Source organism: Grus americana, chromosome 13 (assembly GCF_028858705.1).
Source record: "Grus americana isolate bGruAme1 chromosome 13, bGruAme1.mat, whole genome shotgun sequence".
In the NCBI taxonomy this organism is placed as follows: domain Eukaryota; kingdom Metazoa; phylum Chordata; class Aves; order Gruiformes; family Gruidae; genus Grus; species Grus americana.
This window is the reverse complement of record NC_072864.1, coordinates 2,149,013-2,174,851: the sequence shown is the minus strand read 5'-3', so window position 1 is coordinate 2,174,851 and position 25,839 is coordinate 2,149,013. Positions and strand designations below refer to the sequence as shown.

The 25,839-nt window shown below is 54.1% G+C and overlaps 1 protein-coding gene across 1 annotated transcript in view; it reads left to right on the top strand.

Annotated features, from left to right (window-relative positions):
- Positions 1 to 5,190: 5,190 nt before the first annotated feature.
- The window catches only part of ZNF469 (zinc finger protein 469), a 69,269-nt gene continuing 48,620 nt past the window's right edge, over positions 5,191 to 25,839 (top strand). The window contains exons 1-2 of the mRNA XM_054840825.1: positions 5,191 to 5,508; positions 24,447 to 24,495. The gene's annotated coding sequence lies outside the window, so the exon portion shown is untranslated. The remainder of the gene's footprint in view (positions 5,509 to 24,446; positions 24,496 to 25,839) is intronic.

Genomic DNA, 25,839 nt, shown 5'->3' with positions numbered 1-25,839 from the left:
AGCGTGGCTGCTGAAAGTGTTAGAGCCCACTAACGGTGCCAGACGTGCCGTTTCTGCTCCTCTTGCTGTCGTGTACCTCCATCTCCCTTGCCATTTCACTCGCTCTGGGTTTGGGTTTTTTTCCCGCAAATGCTCAAGACTTTAAATAGCAAAGCCTAAATCGATGCAGTGCCGGCCAGCAGCTGGCAAGGAGCTTACCCCCATAACCAAGCCTGTGCCATGGGTGTCCCTGGCGTCTTGCCACCAGAAGCACTTTAGGAAGGGCAGAGCTGCTGGAGAGCCAACAAGGAGCCACACAAAGCCTATCAAACCTTCCCCACCCCGCCAAGTCTTTACCAGCTATAAAACGTGGAGGTGGGCGACAAGCAGCTCGCCGCTCCCTGTTTTATAGCTGGTAAAGACGTGGTGGGGTAGGGAAGGCTTGATAGTCACCAAGCATCCACACTTGACCTTTGCAGAGGCTGTAGAAGCACATCGACTATTAGTGGGTTCTTCTGGAGGAGGAGGTAGGATATTTTGGTCATGCGTGACGCTAAGCAAGGCGACTGGGGAAGCCTGGCACCAAAACTCTCCCGAGAAGCTTGCAGCAGCATGAGTAATGCCGCAGAAAGGAGAGCTCCAGGAATGACTAGACCATAAAGTCATTACAAGTGGCAAGTGGCTGCAGAGGAATTTGTTTGCTTTTGCCCTCCCGTGCCTGCCCCTCGCTGTCTGCTTGCTTCGGAGATAGGTCATGGGTCTTGTTGGGGCAGATGTTGTGTCCGGGAGGGACCCAGGATCCTTCGTTTCCCGCCTTGGTCAGAGATGAGCAGAAGCAACTCGGGCTCGTAGTTCCTCTGCAGCCAACTGCTTTGAACCTGCGGTCTCCAGGATCTGAAAGGAGACATAAGGAAACCAAGCTGTGCAATGTCTCCTGCAGCCGGGTAGGATTCATTCCATAAATTTTCATGTGGCGTGAGCCCTTCTTTAAATTGCTGCTCCGGGCACCATTGCAGAGCTCTGGGGGAGACTGGGGTATCCAGAAGAAGAGATGAGACTGAGCAGACGCCTCTGCAAGGTGGGCTCACCTCGTGGGGGGACCCAGGAAGACAGCGCAGCCTCCTCGAGGAAGGACAAATGACATCTGCTGCTGAAAGGAATGGACGTGCACCAAGACCCTGCTATTGCTGAAAAGGATTTCAGCCCCTGCAGACTTGCCCCGCTGCCCCCAACTGCTTGAGCTCACGCGCCTGCAAGAGAACAACCAGACGCTGCAGGCAGGAGCCCTTCACCCTCCCAGGTGTCCACTTGCCGGTTTGTGGAGCTATTTGCCCCAAATTGCGAGGCTGGGTTTTCACCCATGCCCTCTTTGGGAGGGGCGATGCTCCCAAGGTGGGAGACCCCAAGGCTTTTCCCTACCCCACTCTGGTTTGCAAGCACAACTGGGAGGTTGTGGACGCACGAAATTAGAGGCCAGTATCAAACATCTGGGTCTCATATCTCTGTTTACCGCAGACTCATTTAGAGCGACGTTCGTGGCATGTTAAGTCATTTGGCATCCTCCGTTAGCGCAGAAGATGCTTCCCTGCAGAAGAAAGTGGCGCTCTCCGATTTGCAGTGCTTGCATAGCGTGCGCCCCGCATCTCGCTTGGTCTTTGCATCTCTTTGGCTGCAAGGAGACATAAAAAAAAAGACAAGCTGTGTTGATTTCAGCATTGTGTGAAAGTATTTTCCCATCGTTCTCCGTTGAAAAGCATGATTTAATTAACATTTTTATATGTTTATTATTTAAGAAAGCATGTGCTGCTGCTGCATTATTTTTTTTTTTCTCTTCTCGGTTTTCCCAACTTGCTTTTCGTTAAGAAATAGTTGAGTTGTATTCCATGGTAGAGCCTGGAGGGGAAGGGAGGGATGGATGGATGGAGAGCCAACCTGCCTGATCTGGGGACCTGGCAAGGGCGTCAGCTTCGTGTGATTGGTGTCCATGCATGGAACAAGTCAGGAATAGTTGCTGGGCTTTAAGTTCACTCTTTGCTAATCCACGTTAGCTCTCAAACAAACACCAGACCTACTTTTTTTTTTTTTTTTTTTTTTTTTTTTGTGGTTACACTAGAGGTACGAGCTGGATGCGTGCGTGGGCTTTCTGCCCCTGGTTATGACCTGACACAGCTGGTTTAAGCAGCGATGCTTGGGGTTTATGGTTTCTAAATCGCCGTTTCTTGACATTAGGAAAGAAATTGTTGGGAGCTATGTGCTTTTAAAGGGAGGCCACCCGAACCCGTGAGAGAAATCAAGGTTATGGTGAAGATATATCTGACGTGGAGATCTCAGCAGAGCCCTCGCCGCTGCGAGAGGGGGATGTTTATGAGTTTGCAAGGTCTAAGGGAGACTGCCAGCATGGTCCCTGATGGGATGTCCCCACCTGCAGCAGAAGCTGGTGAGCAAACACCCTCCCATCCGCCCCGGTAGGATGAAATAAGGTGTCACCAGTGGCCATTTGCTGCTTGGCAGTAGAAGAGGATCTCGGGATGCCGGGAGATCTGTCCTAGCTCCTTGATCTCTTCTGAGCACAGCTTAACGTGATTTTTGAGGGCCCAGCAAACCCTGTTCAGGTTCCTGACTCGGTTCTCCCGGAGACCCCTTGGTCTGCGAGAAGGTCAGTGTATTTAGACAGGCAATTTGTGCCAAAAAGGCACAAAGCCGGGTACTGACGCCGAAGACCGAGTAATGTCTTTGGGTGACAGGTTGCAGGTCAGAATCGGGGCTGTTTAGGGCCACCTTTAACATCCGTTTCTCTCTGAAAGCCTCTGCCCGAGGAGGAGAGGGGAGGTGGTTGCGGCGAGCAACCCTCTGTTTCGGTGCGTTGCTGTCGTGTGACAGTCCCAGGCTGTGTTGTGGCCTTGATTAAAAAAAAAAAAAAAAAAAAGAAAAGAAAAGCCATTTTTAGTCCAAGCCCTTTAAGCACATGCTTAACCTCACACCAGTGCTGGAGGCTCCCCCACGCCAGTGCTGGAGACTTTACTCATCACGAAAGTAAACATGTGCTTTAGGGCTCTGAAAACAGATAAAAAAAAAAAAAAAATCCCGCCCTGAAGGAGAAGGATAAACATTGCTAAAATGTTATCGTTTGTGCAACTGCGCTCTGGGCGCTGGATACGACCACGACCGCAAGAGTTTCTTCCACGGCACGGGAAAGTGCCTGGGAGTTTCGCTGGGACCAGCTGGAGCAGGGAGCAGATTTGTTTAGCATCCTCTGCCCTTATCAGCATAAACAGACCCCCCATCTTTTTTGGGGGGGGGGCTCGGTGACTGGACAAAGACCAGCCCCCATCTCGGGGGCGATTGCAAGACGGGTGCTGGCTGCTCCTTGGTCCCGTCCGCCCGTGTGTCACCATCAACGAGATGGTTTTGGAAACCCCTCTCTCCTGATGTCCTCACCTTCTGCAGCTGCCCCCCTTTCCGCTGGGTCCCAAAATGGGTTGCAACGGGCTCTGGCTGGGTGGGCACCCAGTGGGTGCATCCCGGGGAGACCCCTGTCCTCCTGGAGCCCCCGCGGGACTTGTCCGGGTTAGTGCGTCAAACCTGTGCTTGGAGCTTGTCCCGCTGTCCTCCGAGAGACGCCACGGAAAGCTGGGGAAGGTATATATATATGTATATATATAATCAGAAAAAAATCATAGTGCTCTGAAGCCTGGACCTTACGGCTTTTGTCGAGGGGCCCTCGGCCTCTCGGAGTCTCTCTCTGGGGCTAAAGATAGCCGTGTCTGCAGCTGAGCTGTGAATCAGGAGTAAAAAATGTGGGTCACCTCCTGTGCGAAGAAATGAACGTTCGGAGACTCATCTGCTCCTGACCTCATTTTGCTGGGGATGAATCAGGCCTCCAGCCCGACGGACCCCACAGCTGCTCCCGCTACGGCAGCTTCGGCCGCGGCTCCCAAACCCCACAGCAGGCCTTTATTAAAGGCTTTTTGGGGCCAGTTTTCTCAGTTAGAGCAAACGGGTGTTACTTGGGTAAGAGCGTAGGCACGGCATTTTTTTTTTTTCCCCCAGGGGCTAGCGGTGGTGCTCAGAGCAGGGACCCAAATGGTTAAACGCGGTGTTCCCACCCCACGTGCGTGCACACGCGTGTGTGCACAACCGCGCGCCAGCACGGCCGGGTGGATTCACCGTGGCATCCGTGCGTGCGAGGACAGAGCGCCCGCCCGCACCAGTGCCGCGCAGGGTGAACACGGGCACGCGTCTGGGTGCGAACGCTGATGGGCGCGCGTGTGCGTGCACCGCAACGCCGTTGCCCGTGATCACGGGTACGACGCGCAGGTACGTGCAACCAGGTGCCGACGCACACGCCCCCCGGGGGAAACTGCACAGACACTTAACGCAGTCTCTCTTTTTTTTCAAAAAAAAATTTTTTTTTTCCCCTATCCCACTGTTGCAAAATCCACTCCCGTTTTTTTTTTCTTTGTTAAAGTAAAACCTGACATGGACTCCAAACCAGCCAGAGCAGAACGTGCCCGGCTGGCACCTGGCAGCCCTGAGCGGAGTCCCCGTCCCTGCCACGCGCTCCAGGTGTGCTCCCCGCCGAATTGCTGTATCCCTCTGTGCCTCGCTTTCCCCTTTCCTAACCCAGGGCTTAGGCAGCTTCGCTTCGCCTCCGCAAAATCAGCTCTGCTCCCAAAGCACCGAGCAGGAAGGTGAAAGCAGCGGGGGGGGGGGGCACTTCTGGAGGGCGGCATCGCCTGGGACCCGGCTGCCCCCCCCATCTGGAAGGGACATTTGATGCGGTGTCGCAGGTTAATAAGTGCGTGAACCGCTTCGCCCTCTGCCTTTAAATAAAACACTTACGGCGGGGGGAAATCTCGTCCCCGAAGGTGGAAGGGTGCTTTCCTCCTTGCATCCGCCTGCGCTAAAAGGTCCCGGCACGGCAGAGGAGCGTTTCGCCCTCGTTAAGTCGATTAAACCCGATCGTGCTCGGGGTGGTGACCCGCAAACCCCAGCAGCACGAGTCGCTTTTGGATGGAGGCGGGGGCCGGTGCACGCCGTGGCTCACGTTTCTGCTCCCGTTCGGGTTTTGTTGCCCCGCGGAGCTTCGTCTTTCAAAACCCTGGAGTCAGGAAATAGTTAAACGCTACAGTATTTTGATTAGCAGAGCCTTAAAGTCAGTAAAAAAGACAGTCAGAGAGAACTATCAGGAGCATGCTAATGAAGTGAAGTCATCAGCAGACACCAGAGAAGTATTCATGCCTGCTCCACGCTGGACGGGTATCGCAGGATCCCAGCAAGGCGCATGCAGGTGGAGCGGGGCTCGCAGGGACCCGGGGTTCGATCGTCCCGCTCGCTTCATTCCCCTCCCTTTGGATATTGCAACGCTTTCCCTGGGACTTTTTTTTCTTTTTTTTTTTTTTTTTTTTTTTTTGCTTCACTGGAGCTTAATGATATTTCCATATTCCCTCGGAGCTGCGGGAAGACTGGAGATAGTGCAGTGAGAGACTAGAAAGACAGCAAAGGGCAGCTCCCGGCTCCGCGGGAAAGGTGAGGGCATTCTCTTGGAAAATCCCTTGGGTTTCTCCGTATCGCCGGCGGCTGGGTTGTGGAAATGCCGGGGGGTGGGGAAAGGGGGACGTTTCTGGAAACGCAGCGGCGTTTTGTGCTCGCTTTGCAGCCAGAAAGTTTTCCCGAGTGGTGTTTGGGGATGGGGATGTCCCGGCGAGCCCTTGCCCAGCCCCTGCGGGACAGGTAGGGACCTCCCGGGAGAGCGGGGCAGGAAAGCTGCTCCTGGGGAACGGCGAGCAAAGCAGAACCCAGCTGCCTTTGGTCCTTACCCTCTAGTCCCCCTTTGAAAAATACGCGGGCAGTTTTAATAGCATTGAAAAAAATATTGGTCTCCTTTTCCGGGGCTTTGCAAAGAAACCGTGTGAAGGTTTGATCATCCTTTCTCTTCGCGCCTGTGCACGTTAGCGTTGGCGGCTCGCAGGCTCAGGTCCTACCTTTGCTGTAAAAAATGGCTTTTTTGGAATAATTCAGAAACTTAGGACGGAACAAAGTTTTAGTTAAGCAGTTGCCTTAAGGCTAAACCGAGTAACTCTTAGGCAGACAAATCCACGCTGGAGCTGATGACTCGACAGTGCTGTTTAATTTATAAAAAGTCACACCATGAAAACATGCATTTTTGTTTATCGTAAATGAAAGAAAAATATGCAGAAGAGGTTTTGCTCCTAACCAGACGCGATTAACCCGTTCAAGATGATGAGTTCCTGGGACTGTTCCTGGGATAAAATGAGCATATATCGCTTTACAGCGGTTAGAAATGAGCCGAAAACTCAACTACTGCATCGAGCTTAGCGCTCGTACAGGTCCTCAGCCTGTCTTCAGGTCTGTCCCTAAATTTTGCATTTTCTGCCTCACGGTAATTTTAATTTTCCTGTTGAAGAAGTGTCCAAGCTGGCGACGCTGCGAGTGTATTTCGAGGAAGACAGACACCCAGGTTCTGGGTTCCTGTGAACTCCCGCAATACCCTGCTCCGCATTGCAAATAATACATCCTTTAAAAAAAAAATTAAAAAAAAATCCCTTGATTTTATCCATATGGAGGTTAACGCGATATCAACATTAACTGAATTTTTTTGGGCCTAGGGACTCCCAGCGAGATTGGCGACACGATCACCTTTTTAATCCTACATCAGAAGCATCTTGTTCCCTCGTGTCCCGTTATAGCTAGGAAATTTTAATGAGAGTTACTCTAAAAGCAGCATCTCTCTGTTCAGCTGCATCCCAGCCCAAAGCAGACCCCTGCAAACCCCCGGCCCTGGGTGGTGGAGGGGGACAGGTAAGTGTGTGTGTCCCCCCCCCCCGTGCCCGTGGGACCGCCGTCCCGGGAGGATTTTCCCTTTGCAGGTGCTTTCTCTCTGCGCGTGGGAAATGCACCTTCACCCACGTGCATCGCACGCCGGGGTGGCATCTCAGCGAGCTCCTCACCACGGGCCCGGCTCTGCGTCCCTGCTGCACCTGGGGACATGGCACCACCTTCTTTTTTTTTTTTTTTTTCTGTTGCAAGCGCAGCTTTAATTAAATAAGAGAAAATTCAGGGAGGATTGCCTCCTTTCTCAACTCCCTCGCTCAGCTCCCCATCCCCAGCATCTTGTGTCCTGCCCGTGGTAGGTGCAAGCAGAGGACCCCCGGAAGGACCTTGGGCGCGGGCAGAGCTGGACGAGCCCCGGTGACCCTTGGCGAGGTCTCCTGGGTGCTGTGACCCCCTTCTGTGCAGCTTCCCCAAGCCCGACCTGCCGCTCCGAGCTCTCGGGGCGACCTTTCCTCAATACACCCCAAAGCATCTGAAACGGTGACACGGAGATTGCCCTCGCGTGCCCGCCCAGTCGAGCTGCCAGCAGGGCTTGTGACCGTACCGAGCCACCCAAGAAAAAGCTAAAATTGACAATTCCTCTTTTTTTTTTTTTTTTTTTTTTTTTTGAGGGGGGTAGGATTTGAGCTCCGTGCTCAGCAGCGGGTCCAGGTGCGGCCGTGCCATGCGGGTGGCAAAGCCTGGCCGTCGGGCTGGCTCCGGCTGCCTTCAAAGGGAGATGGGAGCGTGTTTCCGAACCTGGAATGCACCTCGTCCCACCGAGGACGTGGATTTTGTCAGTCTCCCGAGCCACATCTCAGCTCCGGTTGCACCATAACCGGCTGGTTGTGCCTCCAATGCAAATGAACCAGTAACTCGTTGAGTTGTTCCGATTTTTTTTGCTGCAGATTTTTGGGGATCGTAGCACTCAGAGACCCAAAAGTCAGCGAGCAGGAGCTGCCCACAGGTCCCATGGGCTTTAAACACCCTTGGATCCTCCGCCGTCCACTTTGGCTGGCTGTCCTTGGAGGAGAAAGGTGTTAAAGGGCCCGTGGCCCACTACTAAGCAACAGTTACCAACAACCTTAAGCAAATAAAATATGTGAGATTATGAAAACAGGGGAACTGCAGCTGATTCCCAGCATCTCTGCAGTGTGAGTCAGTAGTGCATGTCTGCTGCTCTCCGCTCGTTCCTAGATGACAGCATCCACACATCAAATCTGCCGGCCCTTGGAGATTAGACATCCCCGAATATTTATGACGGTTTCAAATAACGTGCATTTCTCTGGCTGCTAGATAGCATGAGCGAGAAACTGGGATTTACGGGTTTCTGTCCTTAAGGCTGGTGTGGGGTTTTGGTTGGGGTTTTTTTTTTTTTTTTTAAAATGCCTAGTTACGGGACGTTTCAGATGTTCTGTGCTATTTCTCTGGGCGTTTTGGGCTGCAGCTTTCACCCCAGAGCAGCTCGTTGCAGGTCGGGTCAAGCCTTGACCACGTACCAGCTACGAGAGAGGGGAATTCAGCTGGTGAAGGGAGGGTGCTATCCCAGCGGTGTTTGATGCCGGGTTTTTATGCAGATCCTCAAGATCTGAATTGCTCAGGGAATATTTCAGGGAAGACCCCCCACAGGGGCTGCCGGAGTGGTCCCGGAGAGATGCCTGGGCTCCATCCAAAGGCGGGAGACCGGGAATCACTTTGGGAGGTGCCCGTCCCGCCGCTGAGGTTCAAGAGAACACCAAGCGAGCACAAAGCTAACATTTACTCTGCAAACCTCTGAAAAAAAAAAAAAGTGGTTTTTATCCAGTGCACTGTTTCCAAGGCAGCTTTCCCGGGATGGCCACGCTGCTGGTGGAAGGGCTGCAAACCATCGCGAAGGCATTTTACACGTGCAGGTAGATTTACTTTGCTCTGAGCTGTTGCTCTCTGGCACTATATAAAAAACCGTGGAGGCAGCCTGTCTCCATGGGCAGACGTCCGTCTGTCCGAGCTCATTTGCAGAGATGTTCCCCGGCTGTCTTGGCAAGTTGTGCTCCCATAATCTGTCCGGGTTTGGGGACGGTTAAGTCTTGCTGCAAGGAAAAGTGCACGTGTTTGAGCCAGGCAGTGATTGCTGGGGCTGGGGTTGCCATCCCGTAGGCTGTGTCACAGGCTGAATTTTCAGCGATGCTGGTCGCTGTGCAAAGGTGAGGATGGGATTTGGGGTCGGTAGAGGGGACCTGTCTCCTGAGCTCTGCAGCGATTTGGTTATGACCTTAGATGAGTCCTGTCCCCACTGCAGGATGCATCTGTCGGGCTGCGTGTTGTGGGTTAATCAGCAAAATACAGGGCGTCGCGAGAGAGGCACTGAACAGGCAGACAGGGAAAGGTAATCCCTCTAAGAAGGGAAATGCAGCTGCTTTCCCCAACCTGCTTTTGAACACATCCTACAGCACAGAGCCCATCTCACCTCACCTGGGAATCGCTTTCTTCACCTGCAAATTGCCATCATTTTTCATCTTGCCGCTCTTCGCCGTGCCTGTGGATGCTGCCTCGCGTTTCCAGCCTCCACCACCCCAAGACCTGCTGAGCATCCCCTCGAATTTGTGGCTGCCCCTTCCGTGGCACGCTCACCTTGCTCTGAACAGGCGACGCTTGTTAAGAGGATGGAGCTCTTCATCCTGGTACCATCTGGAGCCCTTGTCCCCTTGCTCACCATCGTCTGGCATCGCCGGTGACCCACGAGCCCGGCTGGCTGCGGTGCCGAGAGCCGCGAGGGCTTTGCTAAGAACCGGCACCGGTCCGCGGGAACGTGGCGCTGCTCTGCGACTTGCTCGACGCGTCCTGGAGCGTGGGCATCTCCTGCGCAGCGGCACGGCAAGGGCAAGGCTCAAAGGAGCTTCTCCCCGAGCTTCCACCTTTCCTTCTGAAGGATGGGGAGTATGAGAGACAGGCTCCAGCGCAGGGACAGGGAGTCGCTTCAGAGAAGGACTCCGGTGACTTCAAATTTGCTTCTCTGGAAATGCAAAGCCCTTGGCAGCTTCTTCTTTCGTGGAGGTGTTTGGTGGCATCGCTCCAGGTGCTCCGGAGGGCAGGCGGCCAGGGTCACGGGGCAGGCGGTGGCCACAGGATGCTGCGCCAGCATCTACCCCAGCATTGCCACCTCCACCCCCATGGCCCCCGGTGGGGGGGGGACCCCCTGGTCCCTGTGCTGCATCCCGTGGGGACAGGCGCAAAGCAGTCCCTGTGCGCGCAGCATCCAGCACGCCGCAGGCGCTCGGTTCCCTCTGAGATGAGGAATCGCTCTGGCGAGGCGCCGTCCTGCCGGTGTCCTGCGAGAGAGACCCCCGGCCGCTGGCTCTGGGGGGCCGCGCCTGCCAGCGGCAGGTACAAGGAAGATAACGCCAACGACCCGGTTATATTCCCCGCTGCAAAGGATGGACTTTTTATCCCTTGCCTTGACTAAAAGAGAATGGAGAGAGCAGCTTTGGCTTGCTTTTATTTTATTTAAAGTGAAGGAGAAAGCTCGGGTTCATCACGGCACCTCTCTCGTTGGCTCTCGAAGGGCTCCTGGGGGGCACACGGGCCAGGGAGACTCCGAGCGTGGATTTCTGCCAGCGGCCGGCTTTTTGGGGCTGGAAACTGAAGTCCTGGAGTACAACATCGCCACCTGTTTGCCATAGGCGAACATACAGCGGGATAAATCCCGGCAGGATAAATCCCACCAGGATGAACCCCAGCAGGATGCACCCCATCGGGATACGCCCCATCGGGATACACCCCGTTGGGATACACCTCATCGGGATACACCCCATCAGGAGGCACTCCATCAAGGTGCTCTCCGTCAGGATACATCCCATCAGGATACATCCCATCAGGATGCACCCCATCAGGATACAGCCCATCGGGACACATCCCATCGGGACGCATCCCACCGAGCAGCCCCGCAGCGGTGCTCCTGGCTGCAGCATGCCCAGGCTGCACAGCCGAAACCAGGGCAAGGAGGGGATGGAAAGAGAGGAGCAAGTGCTGGTTTTTCTGCCGGAGCAGAGGAGCTCCCCAGCCCGTGGGCAGTACAGAGCGTGCTGCTGTGCCGGAACCACCTTTGCTGCTCCAGGCTGTTGGACCTTCTGCTTTCACATGTGCCCTTGCATGATTTCCCGGAGCCTTTCACTGCCAAGCTCGTAGTGTGCTTTTTTCCCCTCATCCACATCAAGAGGTTTAAACAGGTCTTTGGAGCCTGATTAAGTCAGCGAGACCAGGACGTTGCAGAGCTGCGTGTGATTGGGATGGCCTGCAAGCCGTTGGGAGCTGAGTGGGTACCCGTGCACTACCTTGCAGCCGATGTAGCTGCTGCATCCCCCTGGGAGGCTGCTGGAATATTTGCTCTGCGATGGCAGCTAGAAAATGTAGAGAGCTGGAGCGAGCAGGGGTCAGCTGCTGTTCAGGGGTTCACCCTGCTTCTCGCTCTCCCTTGAGCAAAATGCCTTTGAGGGCTTCACCTTCCCGAAATACCCACCAGGGACTGGCTGGGCAGGCAGCTGAATTGAGCCAAGGCGCACACTGCATCGCATCGGAGTTGGTCGGCCGTGAAATGCAGGGTCCGTTCCCCAAAACCAGTTGATTCTGCTGGAAAAGCATCTGTTCGGGAAGACGCCCTGGGGAAGAGCAGGCTGAGGGTTTGGGCAGGCTGGAGCAAGAGCTGGGGCTGAGCGTCAGGGCGCTGGGCTCACACATCTCACTGCATTGATTTTGGTGGATTTCCTTGGGTTTCGGTGGGTATTTAGGATATCTGGCGACAGGACTGTATTGGGTCTGGCAGAGATGGAGTTAATTTTCCCCGCGGCAGCCCTCGCAGTGCTGTGCTGTGTATTGGTAGCTAGCAAGACGTTGATAACACACCGTGTTTTGGCTGCTCCTGAGCAGTGCCGGCACACGTCAAGGCTGTCTCTCCAACGTTTCTGCCAGCGGGCTGGGGGTGGGCAAGATCTTGGGAGGGGACACGGCCAGGAGGAATGGGGAGCATTCGGTTTTTTTACAACATTTGTCTTCCGGAGCAACCACGACGCGTACTGAAGCCCTGCTTCCCGGGAAGTGACCGGCCATCGCCTGCTGATGGGAAGTAGAGAATAATCTTTTGCTTTTGCTTTGCTTCTGCACACGGCCTTTTGCTTTTGCTGTATTAAACTGCCTTCCTCTTGACCCACAAGTTTGGGATTGGGTTTTTTCCATCTTATTTTTCTCCCCTCCCTGTCCTGCTGAGGAGGGCAGCGATAGAGCGGCTGGGTGGGCACCTGAGGTCCAGCCGAGGTTAAACCACCACAAGGACGCACGCGTACGTTGGGTTTATCCTCCTTCGTCTTGATGCTAAAAGCTATTTCGTGCCTATAAAATGTATAGGGGCTATTGAAATCCTTTTCGTGCCTATACAATGCATAAGGGGCATTCATATACTTGGGAGAAATGTTCCTGCGCTCCCCCCGTTTCCATGAATAGCACGTGCACGGATTAAGCGTCAGGCTTTTGTTTGAGAGAAGCCTTCTAGGAAATGACTCAGCAAGACATTTGTATGTTTAAATTTGTCAGGATTTGAAATATTTAGATTCTGCTTATGACTATTGGCATTTAAGGGGAGGATCTTGAGTTGAAAGCCCTGGCTGCTGTTTGCAGTGCGTGCACACACTCGCACACACGTGTGCAGGCACACAAACCTCTTCTCCTTTGGAAAGTGCTAATGGGAACAAGCCAACGTAGATTGTTCCATTAATGGGGATTTATAGCACAAATCTGCTACTGTTTTGTCAAGACAAACAGGAATAAGTGGGCTTTCAGTGCTGGGAAAGCTGGCCCTGGGGCTGTGGGCTGTTTACTAGCAAAGGGCAGCTGCTCTGAAAGGGCTGCAGGGGAGCAGAGGGAATAAATGGCAAAAGACGGAGACAAGAAGAACCAGGATTTGGTGAAGGCAGAAGTGAGATCAGGGACGTGGACTCCAGTCCCTTACCTACAGCCCCTTGAGCACGTTTTCTCCCTGAAAGTTGTGGCTGGTGAGCTGGCTGCTCGTTTTCCCCTTTGTATTTCGAAAGCTGCCTTCTGCTCCAAAAGATGTGTCGGTGTTTATCAAAGCGTAAATAACGCTCAGTGCCTCGGCTGCCCTCGGCAGAGAGCTACCGTTGCCGTGGGTCCAGCTGCTGAGTGGTGGAGGTCCCTCTGCTCTGGGAGGTGGGGAGATGCTGGGCCATCCTGTTCCTCTTCAGAAACACGTGTAAAAAGGGTCTCAGCCTCTGGGGCTGGTGCGGGATAATCCAGGCTGGATGCCACGATGGCGGAGGACGTGAGCAGGTTGGGCTCATGAGAGGGCACGGACATGGTGAGATGTGTTTGGGGAGAGATGCCCCAAAGTGGGGTCTGGTGTGATGTGGGGCTGCAGGGTCCCAGTCTCCACCTTCGGCTTCCCGGGTGGTTTTTGTGTGGCTGAAACAACCGTGTCTTCATTCGTTTGACGTGACTTAGATTTGTTCTCTGTGGTTTTGAAACTTCTGAGGAGCGCTGGCCAAAGTCATGCTCTGGATTGCTCTCCCTACCTTTCTGCTAGGCTTGGGTCTGCGTGCCAGCAGAAATCAGGCATTTCTGGGCGAAGCTGCCATACTCCTGCCATGCCCCTTCCTCTTCCAACCACAAGGGTGAGAGACCTTTCTCCTCTTCCTAGAGAACATCATCTTTTTTTCCCCAACCCCCATGCTGCATTTTTATATATATATATATATATTTCTGCATCTCCCAGCCTTGTGAAGCATCTCAGGGGGTATCTGCGGCTGTAGGTGGACACAACACAACGCTGTCACCCTTCTGCCCTCCACGGGACACAGGTGGCCTCGGGAGCATGTGCTGGCAGCGCGGGTGACAGTTGGGGACAGGTCGGTGCCTGACCCGTGGCTGGGCTGGAGTCGGAGGTGTGAGGTTATTGGAAGGTGCTTGTTTGTGTTGAGCGTGAATACTGAATTGTTCTCCCCGCGCCGGTCGTTATTATGCAAAGCCAAGTCCTAAAAAAATATTGAATTTCCTCTCCCATAATTTTGAGGAAAAACACTTTTCCAGCATTAAGCAGCGATTGTGAGGTGTCCTTTCATCTCGACGCGCAGGGGAGCTGCCGAAGCACCTCGGGGTGAGACTGCAGCTCTCTGTGTCGAGCAGAGAGAGGCACCGGCGCTGGGAGCGGTGGCTGCAAACCAAGGCAGCAGCCTTGTCCTCCTCCTTGTCTTTTTATTACTTTTTTTTTAACACACACGCTGCTTGAAACTCTGTGAAAAGCTTCTTTTTATTCACGCGCTCGAGCAAAATTCAGGCTGTACTGCTGCATCTACGCTAAGACTTTAAAGGGTGAAAGGGAGCCGGGATGGAGAGGGGTGCTGGGGGAGAGCCTGAGTGGTGGTAGGAGAAAGTCGGCAAAGCTTCTGGCTGTGGTGGCATTGGAGGATGCAAAGGGACAAGACGTGGTGCCTCCTTTGTTATTCTTGTTCAATTCAAAACGTGAAAAAAGAAAAGAAAAAGGATTAAACTCCAGCCGGGTTTGTGGCCAGCTGGGAGGCAGGAACGGGCTCAGCGCTTCTCCTGCCTTTGCAGGTAACACCCAAAAGTTTCATTTTGAAACTATGAAACTGGAAAGTCCAAGACTAACTCAGCCGATTGCAAGTGGAAAATGAAAAATTACTCAGTCCCGTTGCAGTGTTGAGCACAGCCCATGAAAGAGCAAGGAGAACCGGGAGAAGCAGATGGGGTGACACCCTCTGGGCAGGTGACCGTCCGTGGTGGCAGGAGCTGGGTGCCAGGCTCCGGGACACCCCGCGGCTGTGCCCTGCGGAGGGTGCTGCCTGACCCCTGGATCATTCCAAGCTCTTCTTTTCCGAGGACGCTCTGAAACAGAGATCCACCTCAGGAATCCCATTGCACAGACGGAAATGCTGCTCTTTGCCGGGCTCACGCTCGCAGCGGTGATGCTCCTACCACCGTGCTGGAGGCAGATGGCCCACGTCCTACCTCTAGCAATGGGAACCCACATCCCAGCACCCTCCCACGACATGCCCAAGGGCTGATGCTGGTGGGACGGGGAAGGGAGCGGGGAGCCTGGGTCTGGCTGAGCTCCGTCCCGGCTGGATGCTCTGCAGCCCCTGTTCAACCCAAAAGGTAGAGGAAAGGGTTTAGCAACGTGCAGCTGCCCCCGAGATGCCTATTTCGGCGTAATCACAATCTTTCTGCTTCTAAACAGCTAGAAAATCGAGCCCTTGAGTTTCACATCTGCAAGGTCAAAACTTATCCCGGAGCCTGGGATAAAAGTGGTGTGTTTGTGCAGGGAGGGGGGAGGCAGCCCCGGAGCCGGGGACGGGAGGATGCACCGGCTGCCTCGGCCGCTCCCCAGGCACCGAGCTGGCACTTGCCTCCCGGATTGCATCGGAGAGGGAACATCACGCTTCTAGCAGGCATCGCACGTCTTTCCAAATCAAATACGAGCCTGCCCATGGCTCGGAGCTGTGGGGGAGCGGGGGGCAGTCCCAGGACAGAGCTGCAAAGCTGGCAGTGGGCGAGACAGGGCTGTGGGACCCGTGCCAGCCTGGTGCCACCCCGCAGCGGTCCCCTCCGGCTCAGCCCGTGCCACCAATTCCTCAGGGCGACGTTTCACTCCTGCCCATTGCCAGGTTTTGCTTGGTTTCTCACCCCTGGGCACAAGGTTGCAGTTTTTTGGCTCAGCAGGAGAAGAGGCAAGGCGAGCTTTGGTTGTTTTTATTAGAGTTAAAAAGGAAGCTTTAGAGCAGACGTTCCTACGCGTCCCGAGCCTAGTCCGCACGTCGCAGCCGTGCCAGCAAAATCCTCACGTCGGCCGACCAGCTCCCAGCTGCAGAGAGCCGCTGTCGCCCAGCGGTCCCGGCCCGGCCCCGTGCCACAGCCGGCGGAGCTCCGGCAGCTCTGGGGCTTTGCTGCTCTCGGGGCGTCTCTCCCCAGCCCAGCCGGAGGCACCGGGGCAGCTCTGGGTGCAAATACAAATATAAGAAATAAAGGTCCAAGTTTGACCTTGTGGTGTTCCTTTAGGATAAAGAGCAATGTATCCTCTGAGCCAAGACCCCGTGTAATGCTTCTGGGTTGAGCCTACAACACTTTGAGCTAACCCAACCTTGGGGTTCCCCCTTTGCCTTCACCAGCTCTTGGGGGGACATCACCTGGCTGGGGTACAGAACTGTTGTTCTGGTCCTGGCGCTGCCCTGGGTTGGTGCCTTCAGTCACCGCGAGCTGCTCCGAACGTCCGGTGACTTGGAAGGAGCAGCAGGAATGCGCTCCTATTTAATCTGGCTCTTGCTTTTGGAAGCAACACCCCCCCCCATAACTTCTGCATCGCACGCTTCCGTGCGCTGGGCTGAGGTTATTCTCACGGCCGTTGAAAATAGAGATGGTTGGTGTACCCCCAACCCTGCACCCAGGCAGGGTGACATCAGCCCCGACCCAGGTGTAAGGGAGATTTTGTTGGATGTTGTTGGTTGATAGAGGTATTCTGGAGCCAGCTTTCAACGATCTGGCAATTTTTGGCAGTGCAAATGCGCCTGTTCGCAGGGAAAGAAGAGGATGCGAAACCCGGCGGGGGGACGGCACGTGCCTCCTGTCCACATCTGGCCCCCTGGAAGCAATATCGCACCGCTGAGACTAGCGTCTGGTACGCGGGAGCTGCAGATGTTTAGCAAGGAGAAATGAGAAAAGGAGCCAGAAATGAACGTGACGGGGTGACGGCGTGGGGAGGGCGCCCAGCGGGGCCGGAGAAGCTGCCGTGGGGCAAAGCCCCATCCCCGCAGCCCCTCTCCTCCCTGGAACAACCCCGCTGTGTTCCCCGGGAGCCTCTTTTGCCGTTCAAAAGCTGCTGAAGCCCAAGGGACGGGCTTGCGCAAAGCCCCCTGAAAGCCGTGCCAGCGAGGGAACCTGGCCTGGTGGCCACAGCGCGTGGGGAGCGCAGGGGAGGCTCTGCGGTTTGCCACACAGCGTGGCAGGACTCTGGCCACCAGCCCCAGCTCCTTCCCTGGCCATGGACCCGCTCCCCTTTCCTCTCCCTGCCTCAGTTTCCCTGCTCCCACCCCACTTGGCTGACTGACGCCTGATCGCCTGCCACAGCAATGGTGCAAAAAAAAAAAAAAAGAAAAAAGAAAAAAAAAAAAGGAAAAGAGAGTTAGGCAACAAAACTGGGGGGTTTCTGCACATCTCGTGCAGCCTGGCAGTGCGCTGAGCTGGCGAAGCTGCTGCTCGCGGTGCGGGATGAAGGCTCGCTTTGGGATTCCTCACCCTGTTCCTGCAACCGCTCCGTCACCACCCCCCTGCGCCGGTGCCTGCAGTTTCACCGATTCCGAGTGGCTCGTGGGGAGCACGGCGGTGGTGGGGGCGGGGGGGACGGGACAGACAGACGGAACAAAGCCGCTGCGCAAACACAGGCCGTTATCCCAAATTCATTTATCCCGAGCTGGGATTTATCCCCCCTCCAGGGCATCGGCGCTGGGTTAGGTACCGGTGCAGCATCCCTTCTCCATCCTGTGGCCAAACACAGGTCCCCGGCCACGCTGCTCACCCGGGGCTGACAGTGACCTATTTACCTACGGCAGAACTTTCTGCTCCACTTATTTGACCCGGCACCTTTCTGTTTGCTTAAAGCCGGGAACGTTTCCTCTCGGCCAAGCTGGGCGCGCACGCAGGTATGTTTGCTCGAGAGACAGACCGCTGCTCTGTGCATCCCCAGCTCTCCGCCTCAGAGGAATTCGGACCCTTTCACTGCAATACCGTTGCAAAATTCACCCAAAAAAGCTTCCACGTTTTTCTTTGCCCCCTTCTCCCCATCCCTCTCAAGCTGCACGGTCGTCATCTCGGGGACAGGCAGTGCTGGGGAGTAGAAAGGTGACATTGTTCTGCCCTGGAAGGCCGTCAGCATCCCAACTCCCCGGCTCTGTAGCTGCCTCAGTCATGCATGTTTGCATATGTTAAAAATATTTAGTCCACTGCTAAAAAAAATATTATGCCCGAGATCTGGGGCCAGCTAAATATAATGCCATCTATGTGTCCGTGGCGCTGCGTGCCGGAGGCACAGAGGGGTACTATTTGCCTTCGGAGCGGTCCTCGGCTGCGAGCAGGGATGCTGGGAAGGATCCCGATGCTGATGTCTGCCAGAAATGCTTTTCTCCACCTTGGAGAGGGATTTGGGGCAAGGAAAGCTCTTTGCTGGGGTGTGGGTTGTTGCGGTGCAGCGTGCTGCTCGTGCCGGGGTGCTTCCCCGTGCCCGGGCAGCCTCGGCGGCTGCGGGCAGGGATGCACGGGGCAGGAGGAAAAAAAAAAAAGTCAAAAAAAAAAAAAAAAAAAAAGATGCTGGCCGTAAGAAAAAAGTCATAAAAATAAAAGAGCAGACTGGGCTAATTCCTGCAGCTCAGGCCTGAGCCGGGGATGGCCCCGCTCCCCCAAACCCTCTGGTGCATGGGGTGCTTTTGTGCCACGTCGGAGAGGACTGAGACCTGCCCAACTCATTTCACGCATGCCGCAGATCATACTGGGAGCAGGTTACGGCTCTTACCAACCTCGCCCAGGCTTTTTGCCCGTGGCCTGGAGGTCCCCAGCCCTGCTCGGGTTGGGGAGAAGCTTCCAGAGAAGTTTCATATAAATAATTTCAAGCCAGCTGAGGGTGTGGGAGGGAAAACATTTCCCCGTAGTAATCTCCCCCGATGAGGGGCAGGAGAAAAGAGTTTGTTCTGGCCGCAGGAGGAAGACAACGGGGAGCGAGGCCACAGGATTTTTGTGCAGAAGCATTAAGGAATCATTTCCTCTGCTTTTTTCCTTATATATTTATTTTTGGAGTGGGAAAAGGGGCTGGGGGGGGGGGGTAGGGAGGTGAAATAATCCCGAGCAGAGAGTGTGAAGGAATCTTTATACCCTGTCCTTTTTCTTTTTTGGCTTTTTTTTTTTTTTTTAATCCCCCCCCCCCCCCAGCAAGTGTTTTGAGAGGCAGGGGAGCAAGCGGCTCCGTACACTGCGGCCATTCATGGCTCGGCTGGGGGCGTGCGGGGCGCGTGGCTGGGTGGGAGCGCACCACGCCGGAGAGGAGAATAATTTGTTCACAATATAGAGCAGGGTAAAATAGGCCGGTTGTCTGAGCGGGGATGTAGCATAATGTATAGAAGTGCGAGCATCAATAAGTCTATTTATTAGCGGAGCCTTTTGCCGAGCAGGGCTGTGAATAAACTATACAGCTCGTACAAAAATGTAAATGTTAGTGATCCCTTAGAGACATAATTACAGGAAAAAATAAGGACAGTTTTTCAGCGTTTGGGAAGCCGGCCTCCTTCGTCCCCTTTCTAACTGCTGATACACGTATTATTGTCCCCCCGTGGGGTGTCTGCATCCAGCGTGGCGCGTCCCCCCCTTCTCTTGCAGCAACTCCATCCTCCTCCCTGCCCGCTAATTAAAGGAAAGTTGTGTCTCCACGTCCCACGAAACGTGTTCGCCGCCCGCTTTGGTGTGCAGAGCTCTTGAATTCCTCAAGCCTGTGTGCCACTGGCTCCTCTGGACCACAGTGAAAGGTTTCATTCATCCCTCCTCTGCTGCCTTCTAGAGTTACCACACCCTGGGCCTCTGCTCCGCAGCTCCTCTCTGTTTTCCTTTCATTAGCAGGATTCCCAGCTTGAATGGCTGCGAAGGGCTGGGAAGAGATGCTACAACCTATTAGCATAAGGGCTGTGCAAATACCTGCCCCGCGCGCGGTCCTGCCGTTTGCCGCGAGGTCTGCAGAGCAAGAAAGCCAAAATCTTTTGGGGGTTTGAGCTTGGGGTTTTTTTTTTTTTCATTTCCAAAGTGCTACTATAAAAGCAACTCTAAGCGCTGCCCCGACTGCCCCGTGCCTCAGTTTCCCTAAGCAGACCCCGTTTCCACCCAGCGCAGCGATGAGTTCGCAGCACTTTCTGCAAGCTGGCAGGGGAGCTGCAGGCAGGACGGGCACTGCCCACCCTGGGGACCCCGCAGAAGATGCTTTGAGAACTTCTGGTGCTTATTTGGCTTCAACCAAGCCATGGCAGCGCTCCGAGGGGGCTCCTCAGGACTGCAGCATAGTATACGTGCGTGTCTTAAGCACCATAGCTGAAGCCGTATGGGCTCGGCTGTCCTCGCACTAGCCTTGCCCTCCGTGCCCATGCGAGCGTGCGACGAGCGATGGACGTTGACCCCAGTCTTGGCAGCCCGTTCAAATCTTTTGTAGAAGGGAGATGGGCAGAAGAAACCCATCGCAGGCGCGGGATGGACGGGAGCGGGTCTGTCTAGGCAGAAAGCGGTTTTGGTCGATGTCAGCTTTTCTTTTGGGAGTCAAGCTATTCAGCAAGCCGTTACCAGAGCGAGATTAGAGGAGAGTGAGAAAATGAGTTTCTAGGAAATCCGTGCTGGGACGCGGAGGGTCACAGAAGGGTTACGATGAGGGAATTTGCTTTGGGAAGGAAGAGCAAGGCACCGCGGAGCAGCCGTTGGCTTTCGCCGTCCCCTCTGCCACCCTCCAGATGAGATCAGCCCGCAGCCCTGGCCCGGCTCTCCTACTGAGCTACCGCTTTTAGGGATGAGCCGGTGAAGCAAATTAACTTTCAATGAGTTTTTCACCGGAAAAGGGATGGGCTTTTCAACAGAAATTGATAGCAAAATGTTAGCTTTGCATTCACCGTCTATCACTCGCAGCGATGTTGAACCTTATTTGGGTTTTGGCCCTTTGCAATTATTCTGTTAGTAGTGGGGACTCATCCGGGGTGAATTTAAGTTTCCTGATCACTGATTTATATCTTCAGTTGCCATTCTTGGAGGCTTCGCAAGTAGCTTAGAATTCTAGGCGATTCATCGTGATTGATCAAAGGCCTCCGAGGCCAGGCAGGCTCTTCGGAGGTGCCATCCCTGGTTCTCACGGTGCTGCTGCCTTTGGGTCACTCCTTCCCTTCAGCTGATGCTGGTGGCTGTCTTCTCTCTGCGGAAGGGTGCAAATGTGAAGGGTTGTGGTGGGGACCCCAGGTGAGGAGCACCCAGGTAGAAAAGGGGGTTGGAGAGGTGCCGTCTCTTCGCTAGCGGTGGTGAGCCCTTCGGGTGCCCAGGACCCCATAGATGTTCCCCGTGGCTTGGCTTGGCTTGTCTCCCGCAAACCCAGATGTGGTGGGAACGGTGTTGGCTCCTTCTGTCCCACAGACATTGCGTCCCCTCAAATACGCTTTTAACGACAGTAACTGCTGCGGGCTGGGCGTTTGAAATCTGCCTTGCAAACCCCATTGGACTTGAAATCAAAAGCATTCGTGGCTACTCAACCTCCTCTTCCCGTTGAGCAGCCCACGCACTTTGCTGCTACCTGGCTGGATTGCCCAGTCTGGAGCCACCATTGAAAAATGTCCCGTGAGTCCTCGGAGCTGGGTCTGCGGCGTGGTTTTGCATTGGCACTCCGGATGGCGTTGGTGTAGGGACAATCTCCCTTACCTTGGTCTCTGATTTCTAGCCCGTAGCCACTTGGATTGTGGTTTTTGAGGAGCCTGAAATAAAGAACAAGCAGGCGGCAAAGGTGAGCGATGCTGCCTGCAGTGTTCCTGGCCGTGAATCAGCTTCTGGCTTGTCTCTGAGGTTGGGTCCTCAGCACCGTCCTTGGGACCATCTCACGCAAGTGCTTGGCCAGCCCGCGTGCTCCAAAGCTGTGCAGATCTGAGTTGTGGATTCAGATTGGGATCGGACATCCTCGATGCGCGCTATGGTCAGACCAAAGTCTGCTTTCAACCCGTCACTCGTGCAAACATGGGGTACGTGCTTGCAAGGGGGCTGGCGTGGTAAGGAATGTCCGGATGGAGCCGAGGAGCTACGAAGCCGGATCCTGACCCGGCTCATTGCAGCAGGTCACAGCAGTGGTCCTGCAAATTGCCTGGCCTGCAAGATGCTGAGAGCCTTTGGCTGAAAGGGAGCAAAGCATGGGAAAAAAAATCTTCTGTATGAACTAACACTGCATTATATCGATAATGGGTACTCTGGTAGCATTAACAAAAAGCATGCAGCCAGCTGTAGGTTGAAAACATCATTTTTCTGTATATAAGACAAGAATGGTTTTGAGCCCGCCTGATTTCTAGCAAAATTGCTTGTGAGTTAGATACCACGGAAGAAATCCAGCGCGATAAAGATCGGGGCGCTTGGATCCTGGTATGTAATGCATCAAATGCTGATGGGGTCGTCAACACCTGGGGGAAAAAGCCCACTATTCCTGGGTCAGAAAGGGCAGTCAGGCCTCCAAAATGATGGACTGGGTTTTCTTTTAATGCAGTCATATATGTATGTTTATTAGTGAAGTGCTTCATGCAGAAAGATGCACCTGGGTTTGATTTATGTTACATGAGAAATGTCTTGGCCAAGGCAAAAAGCAGAGAACTGGGGAGGGGGGGGGACCAAAATGAAATTTTTCTTTTATTGTGCATAATGAGATGTTTGCTCTGTGACAATTATATAAGTGGTTTCATGTTAGTGGGTTCAAAACAAATCTGTGAATGCAGCATGTATTTTAAAATTCATTGTTTTGCCTTGTGAATGAGTCTTCTAAGAAAAAAAATCCCTGACTGGGAGCCAGAGCCAGCTCACTGTTAGTCCGGGTTCAGTCCGTACGAGCTCCTTGGGCTTCGGGGATGTTCCTTTGGACTTACCTCATTAGCTAAAACGAGCTTTTTTTCCTCCTTCATCCCTCCTCCCGGATGCGCATGCTCTATTGGGGACCGCGTGTAATGTTTCGGGGTGATGTTTGCCAGGTGGATGCTGAAGACCGGCGCGTTGGTACCCTTCTTGCCGGAATACAGCATGCTCTGGATGCGCGGAAGTGACCTGCTACCCAGAGGATGGTTTTGGGGTGTTTTCCCCAAGGAAAGATCTGCTGCAAAAAGCCTCACTTGGGTTTCAAAAAGCAAAAGCCGAGCCCGTGCCGAAGCCTTAGCAGCACTGGGAGGGTGATGGGGGGAGCCGGGATGCTGGGCGCAAGCGGGCAGCACCAGGCAGCGCATCCCCGTCAGCCCGGACCGGTTCACCCGTGCGGAGCCAGGGACAGGCTTGGCGGGGCGGGCTGGAGGCAAGGCGGGCAAAAGGAGCGTTTTTCAGCCCCTTAATTCTGGTTTTCATCAAAATAGGTCTTTGCTGAAATTGCACAGGCCTTTGGAGAGCTTTTGATCGAAACTGGCGTATATTATTATATACCATGTTTCCATAGGGTATTGGACATCATGAGAGCAAAACCATGGACGGGAGGTTGTCCGTGCCACGCAAAAAAAAGCAGCACAGGGCACAGCCGTACCCCAGTGATGCCAAGAAATGTTTGTTCGCTTCTGGGGCTGAGAAAAAAAAAAAAAGAAAGAAAAAGATGTGAAACGTGAGCAATTCAAAACTTTATTGTAAATAATGTCAGGAGTTGGTGTAGCCCCGCTATTGCAGTCCGCAAAAGCCAGATTGACTTCTGAAAGGCAGTTTGCAGTCGTTACTGTTAATAAGCATGTGCTCTTCCAGGGGCTGCTCCGTTCGGAGCTGCTTGGATGGCATCCAGCCCAGGGGTTTTATTGCAATTCCACTTGATTGCCGAGATTAGATGACAACTCATTCTCTACGCTTAGGGAGCTTCAGAAACAATCGTCGCAACGTGAAAAATGTCAGTCGGTCTCGTGCTATGGAAAAGTCGTGTTGACCTCGGCGTGGGGTTTCAAATATTACACCCACTGCTGTCAGAGGAGAGCAGGGCAGATAATCCTCTTGGCCTTTTATCCTTACAAATTGGGAGAATGCTGCTTTTTTTTTTTTTTACCTTTTTTTGCTTTTTTTTTTTTCTTTTTTTTTTTTTTTTAACCACAAGACATGAGCAGACCTGATCATACATTGGGGGAAAAAGAGGCCAAATTCTCCTTCCACCGGCGGTGCTGCAGGCAGGAGCAGCCCAGCGCTTTGCCAGGGCAGGGCCTGATCCTGCTCTGCTGCAAAATCAGCCCCAGCTGCCTCGAAGGCAGCGGGGTGGCTCTGGATTTACTCCGGTGTAACTGGGAGCGGGCTGCTGGTGGGGAGGATGTGTGCCTTTGATATTGTAACCTAAAACTGGCAGCTTTCCCTGCTCTGGCAGGAGTTTAGAAACATTGCCATATGAGCTGGTTTTCCAGAGAGGCCTGAAAATGCAATCCATTATCTGATATTTTGTAGCAGCTTTTTTAATTAAGGCTTTGGCTAAAGGGCTGATTAAAGAGGTGTGTGGGTTTTTTGTCCTTAGGGACTTGGCACATCCCCTCGTCTGTCACCCTTCTGCAACTACGAGACTCACTTTTCCTCCCGTGTCATTTTCGGAGCGAAGCCTTTTTTTTTTTTTTTTTTTTTTTCTCCTTTCTATCCTTTTTTTTTTTTCCCCCCCCCTACCAGAGGTGCAGATAAATCATTATAGTCTCCGCTCAGCTTGTCTCCTTCTCCCGTAGCCCAACTTCTGTGCGCTACTGGCTGGTGCGGCGCGGAGGGGGCGTGAGCAGCGCGGCTCTGTGCCTGTGGTCAGTAATGAAGACTTCTCTTTTTATACACAGATTACGGAGGAACTGCACAGGGCCAGACGGCAGCTCTTAATTTCCCGACTTTTTTTAATTTTTCAGCCCTCGCCGAGGAGAATGCAGCCTTCCCCCCCGGCCGACTTATAATGAGGTGAGTAAACACCCTTTTGTCATTTAAGGCTTGCTCCCTGATGTCATGTAAATATTATTTTTGTTTGGTCGAAGGACGGGGAGGGGGGGGAAGGAGAATGTGCTGTTTGCCACATGTCAGTGTTGGGGGTTTCATACCTCCGCTCCAGTGATTTCCTAGGGTTTGTTCACCTCAGTAATCCGCCTTGCTGAAGGCTCCTGTGGTTTTGCTCTGCAAAGTCCCTTTAACACAACTTTTCTCCCCCCCCACCTTCCCCTTTCTTGCTCATTCAATGACTCAACGAGGTTTGTCAGAGTTAAAAAATGATGCTCCTTTGCTGCAAAGTAGTTGGGCTATTTGTGTCATCCTGGAACTTTCCAAGAAAAATCACTGCCACCCCCTTTCCCCCCACCCCAAGGCTAAAGCTGCCCCCGGTTTGCAGCGGGTGATGCCCGGGCACCCCCCCACCTCCTCCGGCCGGGGCTGGGGGCTGCTCCCGGTAACCCCCCCCCCCCCCCGGAGAACCGGGCTCCGCTTTCCTCCTGTCACGGGCTGCGATGATCCCACCTCTGCCGGGAAAGTGTCGCCTCTGCCCCGGCGGGGTGACCCCCGGGAGACAAAGAGTTAATCCAGCTCCCCCCCCCCCGCCCCCCCAACCCCGACTTCAGCTGCAAAAAATATGAAGTGAGGACAGATCTGCTCATCTGCTGAGCAGAGAAGTTGCCTTTGATGTCGGTCCTTCCTTTCCTCCTCCTTTTTTTTTTTTTTTTTCCCCCTCCTCCCCCCCCCCTTAACCCTTCTGCCGGTGCTCGCTGCCTCCCGGGTGCATTTACGGAGCCCCCCCCCCCTTCCTCCAGGAGTACCGTGTGCGTGGCGGAGGGTCGCGGACACGCAGGGACACCGTGGGGTGCTGCCATCTCCCCACCCATCTGCTCCCCCCCCCGATCCCCGGGCTGTGCATTCCCCCGGGAGCGCTCCCGCCGGCCCCGGGGCGGGGGGACACACACACACACAACCCCCCCCACGGCGGGGAGCGGTGGCCGGAGCAGGGGGGTCGCGATCGAGCTGTCACCTGGGGTGGCCGAGCCCGCTGCACTGTGTGTGTCTCCCCCCCACCCCCGGCGATGCAGAGGGCTGAGCCCCGTCGTGTTGCTGCTTTTTTTTTTTTTTTTTTTTTTGGGGGGGTGTGTGGGGGGGTGTTTAACCCCTTTTCTTCACCGGCGGAGAAAAGCGCTGCTGCCGCTTTAAGGCAGAAGTCCCTTTAAGCGACTTTCCATTTGCTGCTTTGGAGAGCTGAGAATTTGGTTTCCCAGATTTCCTTTGAATTGTGTGCAGTAGTCAGAGGGAGTTTAAAAACGAAACAAA